At 28.1% G+C, this 12,739-nt stretch overlaps 1 protein-coding gene across 11 annotated transcripts in view; it reads right to left on the reverse strand.

Moving 5' to 3' along the window:
- LOC108564779 (sodium bicarbonate cotransporter 3) overlaps positions 1-12,739 on the reverse strand; it is an 81,796-nt gene that overhangs the window by 64,129 nt on the left and 4,928 nt on the right. For 10 of the 11 annotated variants that reach the window (XM_017923897.1, XM_017923893.1, XM_017923904.1 and 7 more), the window contains exon 1: positions 8,372-8,619. The exons of the other annotated variant lie outside the window; for it this stretch is intronic. The gene's annotated coding sequence lies outside the window, so the exon portion shown is untranslated. Of the gene's footprint in view, positions 1-8,371; positions 8,620-12,739 lie in introns of those variants that run through there. 11 annotated transcript variants of the gene reach the window in all.

A 12,739-nucleotide genomic window follows, 5' to 3' on the forward strand; every position in this document is an offset into this window, starting at 1 on the left:
TAAATACTTAATCGTTAATAGTAAATAACGGTGATGTATTAAAGACTTAGACTTCTACTTCCGCAGTTCCTCAAGGTTCGATCTTAGATTCTAACAATTTATGTCTTTTCTATGGTATTAATGTGTCCGGTAACGATAGTAGAAAAGATATGAAATTGAAATATTCAAACTGATCCGAATCCTGTGCATTCATTAACGGATTACTAAAATATCCATGAACTTGTCCGCCGTTGCCGCAACCGCCTCTCAGCAATAAACCGGTCGTAATAATTATTTTGCAAATCGAGCGTCGCTAGCGACATTCATGCAAAACAGCCGATAATTATTTTCGCTGGATAATTCGAAAGTTCCGGATTGCCGGACAAAAAGAATAAAAAAAAACTAAATAAATAAAAATAAAACATGCGGAAGTCAGTTCGATTGTTTGTTAAATAATAGTCCGTGATTTGTTTCCCACTCCTGCATTTCCTTCGAACAGGAAGAAGGATTTTGCGTTCAAGAACACGATGGTACGGAACAAAATTAAATGCGAAGGAAGAAAAAATATACCGGAATGTGGCAACGCCGACGTAACATTTGTTTATTTACGAGTACGAAAATAAAGAAGTCGGAAAACGAAATTCATTTGCGAAAAAAAAAAGAGAACGAGTTTCGCGGTCGCAGTTTACATTCGAGAGAAACGCCTTCGGCTATGCAAAAATAAATTTCTCGATATTCACTTCCCAGTTCATTGATTTTTTTTGCATCTTCCATTTCCGGATATGATTTTACAGTGTTAAAAAGACATATGCAACAATCTCATAATCAAAAACATTAATTAATAAATTAATTAGCTATTTGGCGAATATGCCAAATAAAATGTGAATAACGCATATGTTTAATAAGCTGAAAAAATTCACCAATTTAAGAATTATAAAAATAAATTCTAAAAAAATAGTAAACAAAATTATTTGTTTATACATAATCGTTTGATCGTTTTATTTTCCCTTGTACAGTTAAGTTTCCTTTTTTGTGGTTTTAATGTCCTCGATTCACACAGTGCGTTTTTTTTTAAGAACCAATTAACCGCACTATGCGAGATATTGTTGTATTAACGAATTTAGTTTGTAATAAATTTAATAATATGTAATAAAACTAATAATAACTTTAAAAAAATCCTGAATTTCTAGACCTAACATTTCTAAACAACTGAGTCAACTGAATCAACATTATCAAGAGATTATTCCTCTTTCCTGGACATTTTTTAGAAAATTATAATAATGCATCAATAGGCATGTTTAGGGCGTTGAGACAATGCGTGTCCCACCGCATGCGTTAAATAGAAGGAACTATAAGTATTTCATCTGTATACTCTCTATTAAGTATTTATAACAGTTGTGAGGATTCCAGACGTACACACATTCAAAATGTTTCTTATGCAAACGCAAATCTGAAAAAATATAAGTTTTCGCAATGAAACTATGCTTTCCTTTTCTTAAATATTGATACATTTTCTTTAAGAAATTATATTGAAATCAAGTAAAGTACAAAGCTTAATAGTAATATCGTTACTCGCAATTTTTTATAATTTATCCAACAAAGAATAAAAAAAAGTGTAATAGTTGCAGTGTTGTAACATATGTCGGATCCTTGAAAAACAATGAAACTAAGAAGTATTTAATTAATTGTCGTCAATAACCGTTACTTATTACAGACGATTAAGCAAGATTTATCTAAAAAGATTCAAAAATTCCATAAGCTTTCAACATACCCAAGATAACCTCGCGTTCAACTCTATAAAAACACCTGGTAAAAATCAGTGTAAATTATATGAGTTTGACCTTGATAATATATCCGTTTAATGATTCCTTAGAAAACCATGTTTATACGCAACATTAAAAGTGATTGATTTTAATGCAAAAATTGATATAATAACTCATATCAATAATCGATTTTTTATGGAAAAAAAAAGTTATATTCGAATTCTAATAAAATTTATTAAATTTCTACATACAGTTAAAACATAATTAAAAAATACGAACAATAACACGCGTGTGTTTAATTTGACCACTTACAACGATAAAGTGGTTCGTAAATATTATGATAAGATGAGAATATTTGAAAAATTCAATAGAAGATATCACGCGTGAGCAAATCAGAAAATGAAGAGAATTTATTTTTTATTTTATTTCTAAGACTGTGTAGTAGTTGATTAGATACAGGAAAAATATGTTTGAACTGGTGATAAACAATTTCACTGCATCTTTGATCATTTATAAATATTCCATTCGCTGAGTTCCGCTTTCAATATTATTCACACGCACCAACAAACTTATATATTTTGAAAACATGATTTATATAATTCAAAACTTACTACTGTCTCTAATTCTATAAAAAAAAATGTGTTACAATTAAGCAAGGTTCTACTGTAGTTCCTTAACACATTGACTAAGACTAATTCAAAATAGATATTCAACTTACGAGATTAATTCTTATTATTATTATGGGGTGGGAGTTCATTGGGAGTAAGGCTTTACTTATATCAATGATTAAGCGTTCATAAGGAACTTACATTTGTTTATATGAAACAAGAGTATAGATTATTATTCTTATATGTTTATGAAAGTACTTGAATTCTGAGTATTCAAAGAGGTATCCACATTCCTACGTATCGATAGGATTGTTTTTGCATGGCCCCCTTTGTTTATATTAAAGTGTCCCCAGATCGATACACTCGACGGAGGTTTATACTTATGTATTTTATGTATTTGTTTATTTAACAATGCGTAACATCTAAAATACTTCATGGATTTCTCTTTAACATGTTTGTTTCTATAATCTAATAATAAGTACATTAAAACGCCGATTATCCGGGACTCAATTTATCGTAGTTCGGATTAACTGTGGTAGCAGATGTCTTAGTTTTTACATATTTTTTAAGCTAAACAATAAAATTATCTCCGCAAATCTGACTTTTAATTAATAATTTTACAAGGAAAATAATAAAAAATTACAGATTACCCTTTAAGAAGATTAAAAATGTGTAAAACCGATGTTTGTATTTACCGTGTTTTTAATTATCCGTGCTTTGTTCCCGAATTGTCAGGGATAATGGTGGTTTTACTGTATATTATTAATTTCATATAAATATCTCATTTTCTATTTATTTAAATCATTATTTCCTTATTAAAAACTCTATGTTTAGCTCTTTTTTTATTTTTGTTAATATTATTGTTCTTCTCACTGCACAGATAAGAGCAAAAACATCTGTAAATGTAACCTTGAACTCGATGAAATTTTGCATATTTAGTTATTGCTGCTCTTAAACTATAATAAAGATAAGGAATTTATTGGCATCACTAACATAAATGTTAACTTGACAACAGAATTCCTGGCCAATCGTATTCATTTTAATAGAAACGTTATACAACGGACTGCTTTTTTTCTGTTTGTTTTTATGTGACCCATGCATTATTTATAGTGTGTTTTGTATTTTAGCATTCCATAAATATGGGGATTACTGACATTGAGTGGGTAAAAACAAAACACTGCTTGTGGTCCATTTCAATGTAGAAACTAAAACGAAAAAATACTTTTACTCGCATATTTTGTTCACCGCCTCGAACGTATACATAATGTAATTTTCAATAGAAATAATACAAAAAAAAACATATCCGACGCAAAATGAATTATTCGAGAAGGATTAACGAAAATCGTGATGTTGAAATATATAAATTATATTATATATTTGTATAAATCAATTTGTAATTGAACCTTGAAGAAATGAAAGCTTCAATATTATTATATTTTTTTAACATTAATTCCCAATTATCTCTGCAGCCATAAAATGAAAGTAAATTAAATAAAATGTTTGATAATAAATTACAATTCATATATGTAATTCTTAGTGAATTTGAGTTATGTTTTTATAAGTTATTTCAGTTCAGAGTTTAAAACCCTGTTCTAGCTAATTCTCTTAGAGAGAGAGTAATAAAGTTGAAATATTAGTAGTTGGCATTGAGCATCGATCACCAATTTAATTATTATTCCCAGCTACATCAGTAAATTACAAATATTTATTTTTTTATAAAAAAATGTAGATACAATAAGAATTTCTATATTTTACAATAAATTGAACATTTTAGATAATCAAAATACAAACGTGAAAACAGATCCGAATATTCAAAATAAGTAACGACATTATTCGCATGCAAACGAATTCGAAAATGGGAGAAAATAAAAATGTAATGTGCATCACGTGCCGCAGATAACAGTAATTATGTTCAAATACACGATGTTCAATTTCGACGCATGCGGTATGAGTAATGAATTTGTATTACTTAGTGAGAGAACGAAATGGAATTCCTTGTTATCATCCTCTAAATTGCGGAAGACAATTAAAATGTATGTAAATTAATCGAAAAACAATGCGTTTCCCAGGTATTTAAACGAAACCCATTTTTTAATTATGTAATACTGTTTCTGTCTCATCATACTTTATATAAAAATAATTTTGCATTGCATTTTTGATATTTTATTATTATTTTATCTGATGTTTTTGATACACTTCGTATACTTCAGTTAATGCGTTTGGTAGCAATTTCCAAGAATTTAACAAACACACCTTGTAAATGAAATTTAAAAAACCTTTATTCATTTATATATATTATATTAACTTACTATATATTTTCTTCAAATTGTTTTCTCAAAAAGGTATAAATAGTAAGATTTTGTTTGTATTATATGTAATATATTTTACTATAAATATGTCTTTATAAATCAGCTTTTTTCTACATAAATCTGATGTTACATGACACAGTTCATAGGTTTCTGTTTATGTGGAGCAATTTCCATGTCGACTTCGTTGAAAATCTAGCACCCCTGAGAGAAATGCGTGTTTTATTGAATCACCGGAGAAATACACACCATGTAAATAAAATTTAAATAATCCTCTTTTTTATTTCCTTCCTTATAATGAATACAGTGTATTTTCTACGAGTGCTAAAAGCATTCTTCAGTTGCTGAAGGGAGCTAATGCGACTATGTCGCATAAATTTCGCTTTTCAACGAAGAAAGAAATACGAAGATTCCTCATCAAAGCGACCATAAATCCGGATGATTCATTAATATTTAAACAAAAATCTGCTCTCCAGATATATACCACCGGCATAAAAAGGTTAACGTTCACGCTCTATTTGAATCCGTTTATTTCCAGAAATAAGAATTCAAGTACTCCAGCACAATCAACGATTTCGCTTTAAAAAAGGAAACTACCAGTTTTTCCTTCTTCTTCGTCAATTTTATTTTATGTATATATAGCTTTATGAAGATGAGTATAACGAGAAGGTCATGATTACAGAAAGATCTCAATGATCACAGTAAACAAGACGATCTCCACAGGCAAGGCCCTTTCCATACCCGAAGTCCAAGTGTAACATTTTTTTTTTGTAGGAAAAACACAATTAAACGTTTGGATAACCTTGCAAGATTTGGTAACTGGTATCACAGAGAATAAATTACACAAATTTAAACTGCGTGTTGTTCAAATGAAAAAGGCCGACCGGTTGTTGATATTACGAATTACTTCCTAAACTTGTCCGTGTATTTCATTGACGATGGTTCACTTTTTTTTGTATATGTAACTTCCTTTTTGCGCAGACGATGTTTACGTATATTTCCTGCACCGTTCCTCGTGCGCGCGTTGCGTAACATTTGCTCGAGCTGTATTTTATGAATATTGTATTTGGTTTACTGGAATAGCTCTTATGGTAAATAGGAATCGGAACGGTGGGGAAAAATAAAGGGCAAAAAAAAGAGATGGAATAAATTTGTATTGATATACGGATCCGCTGGGATCGGATTCTGCCGAAGAAGGCTTTAATCCGGTGATGACGTAACGCGTTGGCATTAACTGTGTTAAATGGGAATCAATCGTGTCGGGTGAAAGGATTGACCTGAAGAACACCTTACTTTCTTTGCTAGCTGCGGAGACGTTCGGTTTACGCGTGTCCGGACATCAAAATACGTTATTTAAAATACCTGCACTCTATTTAATTAGAGCACGTCTAAATCTCTTTTAATGGTGCATTAGGTATATTGGATTATAAATGGGATTACCACAGCCTAACCGACGTTGGTGTCTGGATAAAGTTTCGTAGTTTATACGATATAATATTGTTCTTGTCTCCAATTCAAATATGTGTAATTCCAACTTATCTCACCACAATTCATGTTTAGTTTACATAAACTGATTAAATTATTTGAGAGTTTGTATATTAATATCAAGAATAATTTGTACCCAAAATAACAAAAAAAAGACACTCATTGTTCTAACGCGTAAGTCACAAAGAAATAAAAATATGCTTTTCAGATTTCTTTTTACATTATTAACTTAAATGAAATAATAGAAATATTGATACAAATAACCTAAGTAGTCATGCTTCTCCAGCGAAAAATCACAAATCAAAAAATCTATTTTTTTTATTTGATCAATAAACCTAAGGGTTGTCTTTTAAAGAATAATTTAAGGATTTACCTTGCAAGATTTCATTCTATAATTACCAATTAGATAATTTACTAAAATATATTAGATTACAATGAGACGAAACAAAACACAAATCTAATATCATTATAAGTAATTGCCTTCGAATAAGACTCGATAAAAAAAACAAGTTACAAAATCATAATTTTTACTTTCTTAAATTCAAACCTTGGCTCCCTAAATTATACGAACAAAATCTAAATGCTATAATTGAAAGCTATTAAAATGTTTTGAATTAATACATACATATAAATCTTGTTTAACTTCATAATATTAGATTACTGCCGATGTTGATAAGGAATATTATATAACGTTGTAATTTATTTTTTCTGTTTTTTTAATGAACTACAGTATAGTACTCGCATAGTCCGGCTTTGATCGAACTAAATTTGAATTGAGCAAAATCTTCTTAATAAATTTAAAAAAAAAACAGTACACATAATTATATTTTATACATAAATAATCATCATTTTTCCTCGATTAATCCGGTTTCAAACAATCCGGGATATTAGAATCACCGATTACCCGGACTATGCGAGGTTTCGCAATAGTGTTTTTCAAAGGACATTATCAAAGATTAAGCAACGACTATTAATAAGATTCATTGATACTCATTGAATATCTATATTACCAAGTGATAGCAATTTGCATGTTAAAAGAGAAATATGAACTTTAGAAAACTTATATAAAATTGTATGTGTTTATTAATAATAAGATATATTTTATTACAATTGACGTAAAATAACCAATAAAAATACATAAAAAAAATCGTTAAAAAGCGATAAGATTTAAGAACAATAAAATATTAAACTAAGTGCAAATTGTTCAAACAAAGTTAATCAAAAACGTTTAAGAAAACATATTTATATGCTTTACTAAATTTGTATTTATTTAAAAAAAAAAATTTCTATAATTTATATATTGTATATAATATAATCTACTATAATATAAATGTTATTATAATAAAATATTTATGAAAAGAGATGTTCTCGTGTGATTTACTAATACTGATTAATTAAAAATGTACCAATTTAAAGATATTTGTAAATTAAATTGTTCTGAGATGAAACTTTTACTTTTTGTGAAGATCGTGTAATAGATTTGATATACGCTTTAAAATTATAAATATATATTATGATGTAAAGTGTGATGAATTGGATGCCAAAAATAAAATTAAATATTTATTCGCTCCGTTGAATACCAAGAATGTAGGTTTAATCGTACATTTAAACAAATTACGTAACTAATTTAAAAAAATATATAAATTATATAAAGACAATTTTAATTAACAAATCTGTTATAAATAGAAAATTTTGTTGAAATTAACTTTACTGAAAATAGTTTTATTTTGAAAACAAAAGTCGATGTGAATACATTTAAAAATTCTTATAAAATGTGTAAATTAAATTTATGTAATTAAAAAATATAATTTAATCGAACAATTGTTTATTATTATATTTTATTGAAAAGAAAAACAATACTCATGTTGTTGCTAATGTATTTTCTATATTTAGACGCAATTTATTTTAATTAATTGATATAAATTATTCAAAAAAAAATTACCAACCTAATTTTTTCACAAAAACAGTCACTGCAATTACTTTTTAAACTTCTAAAAATAAATATGCAACGTCAATTTGGATAATTACAAATATGTATTTAATAAAATATTGACCTTTGCAAATTAAGCTAGTAAAATTTATTAATTTAATTATATTTATATTCTTAAAAAAAAATGAATCTGAAAAGATGCACAAATTTTTAAAGGAAATTGTATTAAATTATCTGAAAATCGGAAAATAAATGTCTCCATGGAAAGATTTAAAATAGAATAAAACAAATAAAGCTTACCCGAAGTATGGATATAAAAACAAACAAGAACTGTCAAAAATCACAACCGAATCCTGAGGAAATTGCAGCAGAATTTTCCTTGTTTTTTTTACGAAGAATACCAAAATTAAATTAAATGTCTTTGATTCTATGTAGAAAACTTTTCAACAACAACAACAAATGCACGGTGCGTGCGTCTGTATATTTACGTACGCCCACGAGGATTGACCACGACTGCAGTAAACAACTGTCGAGGATATACTGACCACACTGACTTACGGAGCACGTTTCAAATGGTGAAACGAGCGGTTTGTATTGTAGCGATAAATATTGAACTTTGATATCACAACATCACACAATATTCTCTGTTCCAACACTTCAAACGAGATATACGAAGCACACATTCCCTCGTGTCTTTTTTTTTATTGAAAAGAACAACAAGCGATTCATATGTATTAATGGAGTTTTAATACCAGAACTCCTCTCCCTACTTCTTTAGCGCTCATTCCTTGACACCAAACTCCGTCTGCTCATCGTAAACATTTCGTCGAAGACTTTCCTTCGATTTCAAAGTTAATGTAAAAGTTGGCACTGTTTACCTGATCCTTCCTCTCTAAATTTATTGAAGCATCTTCCAAAAATAAGATTGCACTTCTATTATTTTATTTACATTCTAATATTCGCTGCATCAAATTGAATACAAAATATTTCATTATAACAGTTCAATGAGCCTTCCGAAGCGGTTTCATAAAACATAATTTTATTACGCAATTAAATGTTTATTAACAACAATATTTATTGCCCGATATGAAATACCAAACATTATACATGATTACAAAGAAGAAGACAGGAGTAAACTATTATTATTAACATACAAACATATATGTTTAATAATAAATTCCGTTTTTATACTACAAACAAACTTAATTTATTACTAAATCTAAGCTGCAATAAATGTATATCTAAATGTTTCATTATGTACGAAATACAAATATATTGTATTTAATTAATTACAATAACTGTAAGAATTTACTTTCTACTATTCTCTATTGTAAATGCAAATACTTTCAATACTCTATTTAAAATACAATATTCTAACATTACAAACCAAAGCAATTCTGACGATCTTTGCAAGCTAACAAAAGTAAGTAATAAAATAAATATGTTTCTTTAGAAAACAGGAGAAAAGCACGTACTGAAAATGAAACATATGCACCCCATATTTGCCCAATGGTGAATTCTGCTTATTACTTTTATCCTTTTATCGAGACTTCGTTCTATTCCCATTTGGTCATAAAGATGTTTAATCTAGGTAAATTTATTTAGAGAAAAATATATCATTAATTAAATTAACAAATTATTAGAATTATATGTATTTGAAGATATTCATTCGAAAGTTATGTTAAATAGTTTTTTCTTTTATGCAAAAAGTTCTTCGTATCCGGTGATAGATTAGTTTTCGCTAATTAATTATTAATTAAATTGGAAATCGTTCAATATATATTATTTAAATACTGACTAATTAAGATATAATTAATTTGATTTAGTTTATAGCAACGATGTTTCTCATTTCGTTAATTCATTACATTTTGTGTATTTTGATGTAATGACCTTAATGTAGATAAACAAAACTATAGATACAATCAGTAAAATATGATAAGTCTGATGCATATCTCTTGAGTGTACATAGAGTTAATACAGTATTTTTTGCGAAACCTAATACTTCAGAATCATAAAAATGTGAGTAAATGGGTTAACGTAGTTTAGATTAGATTAGTCCAATTGAGTAATTCACAGTAATCTGAGCAGCATAGTTACTTTAATTTGTAAGTATTTTATATCAATAATAAAGTTTATGGGTATAATTGTATAATTTTTAACCTATATCTTATCTAATAAGTTACATCATATTTTTAGAATTGTTTTTATTACAAATAAATGTTTTACACATCAATAAACAAGTTGAATAATTTGGAAATAATATATTTTAATGAATATTACGTTTCTAAAACTGTAAATCATGGGGAACTAAGAGAAAATAGAGAACTATAAAAAAATTCTAGTGTAATTAGTGGAAATATTCTTTTAATACTGAATGACGAATGGACGTTGAATGATGTAAATAAAAATGAAAGTGTAGATGAAAATCAGATGGGAATAATAACGCAATGTGTACAAAGATATGCAAGTGTTTGAAAGTTGTCCAACAAACCTACTGATGCGAGGAACCGTAGACCGACGAGATTTAGAAAGAACTATTAAAACAATAGGACACAATTCGGTTGGTTTATAAAATGGGGAAACTTTGACTTATTACCTAAATTATAAAAATAAAACAATAGATAATAAATTATAGTGGTATCAATTTTTAAATGGCAAATAATGTGTTAATTTAATAATTAAATATCAATTTTAAATATATTTTATTAATCAAATATAAAATTTTAATTAAGAAAAAATTAGTATCAATATCTTTGAACTAATATTAAAAATATTTTATAATGTAATATTTGATAAATTAGGTGTATTTTATATATGAATAAATTGTGTACATCTATTAATTAGATATAAAAGAATTATCAAACAAGTATGATTTATAAATTAGTTGAAGCAATATTTATAACTAATTAAAAAAATGTTATAACATATATTTTAAATACGCTTTGCAATGATGATCAAGCATAAGAAGAACTATTGAATATATCGGCCAGGAAGGGCTTTGAAAGTTATCATATTAATAATGCGAAAGATATTTTAATAAGATAATAAACATCCTGCTGTGACTAAAATATGCAACTTTCTGCGTATCCTTTCGTTCAAGGGTCATTAAACAACGGCGTTGTGTGGGTGTCTACTTTATAATATTATGATAATTTTATGCGTAATAAGTAAACGATAGATAGCTTTACATGCATTGGTGTACCGCACAGTAACTACTTTTTCTTTACGTTTTTACAATAACATAAATGCAGTTAAACACATTAACTATTCTGAAACAAATTGTTTCCTGTTAGAAATTAAATTGTAATTATTCTGTCCGTACTTTTTCTCAATTACAAACTGTTTTTTTGTCCCGTAACAATCGATTCCACATGCTGGGCTCTGGAATTTCAATTAACATGTCTTCGGCAAAGGCTATCTCCTCCACAACATTGCAGTCAACATCCAATCACCGTGTTTCAAATGAAGTAATCTGCATACTCTAGCCTTTGTGCTTATATATGTATCACAAAACAAAAAGCTTCAATAAAAAAATCTATTATTTAATTTGAAAATTATATTTTAACTTTGAAGGACTTTTGTCAATGTTTTGATTGTTTTCCTGTTATCATTTGAAAGATGTCATTTTTAACTTCCTTTAGAAGACAATGGCGCGTAATTTTGTTTGAAACTGTTAGTTTTGACTCAATTTTAGCAGGAGTACGAAAATGAACATTTTACTAAAGGCAAGAAAGCTGATAAGGCCCACAAAGCGATATGTGTTGAGAATATACTTATCAGAATGGGTCTTAAAATATTCGTTTTGGAGATTGTTCACTAAGAGTTGACATACATTCGACCAATTGAAGTTCATGATGGCCAAATTAAAGTCATAATTGCATCGACAATATGACAAAACTATACAAGAAACAATTTCTTTAAATATATCACACAGCAACTGTAACTGTCTTGGATACGTTAAGAATCTCGATATTTGCATGAATTGAAAATGGTTTGCTGAACACAATAATTGTTACCTTTTTTAAGCATATCATCATTGGTAATGAAAAATGGATGAAATTGATGTTATTGTAATCAATCAAAAACGATCATGATCCAAGCGTGATGATCTAGCACAAATCACATCGAAACCAGAATTGCTTGAAAAGATCATGCTAATTTGGTTGATACAAAGGGGTTGTATTTTGAGCTGCATCCAATAAACCAAACGATCAATTAAGATGTTTACTGCCAACAACTAATGAAAGTGGAGGAAGCACTCAAATCGTGTTTCACCAAAACAATGCAAATCCTCACACATCTTTGGTATATAGCCTCGACATTACTATTTATTTCTAAGTTTGGAAAACTCTTTGAATGGTAATACTTTCACTGATTATGATTACCTAAAATCACAATTGGTTCAGTTTTTTGCTGATAAGGACCAGCAGTTTTATGAACCCGGAAACATGAAGTTGTCAGAAAGATGACAAAAGGTCATATTTCGGTCAAAATAGAAAATATGTAATTAATTAAAGTTCATTCTTTGTATACAAAGAAACAGTTTTACTTCACACCAAATAAAATGAAAGTACTTTCTGCCGACCTAATAAATTACAACCTCAAGCGGTTTCATCTTCCAACTTGAAACTCAATAATTAAATTAAAAAATGATGAAATGTGACACAT

The sequence above is a fragment of the Nicrophorus vespilloides genome, unplaced genomic scaffold (genome assembly GCF_001412225.1).
Source record: "Nicrophorus vespilloides isolate i.1.1-1 unplaced genomic scaffold, Nicve_v1.0, whole genome shotgun sequence".
Lineage (NCBI taxonomy): Eukaryota > Metazoa > Arthropoda > Insecta > Coleoptera > Silphidae > Nicrophorus > Nicrophorus vespilloides.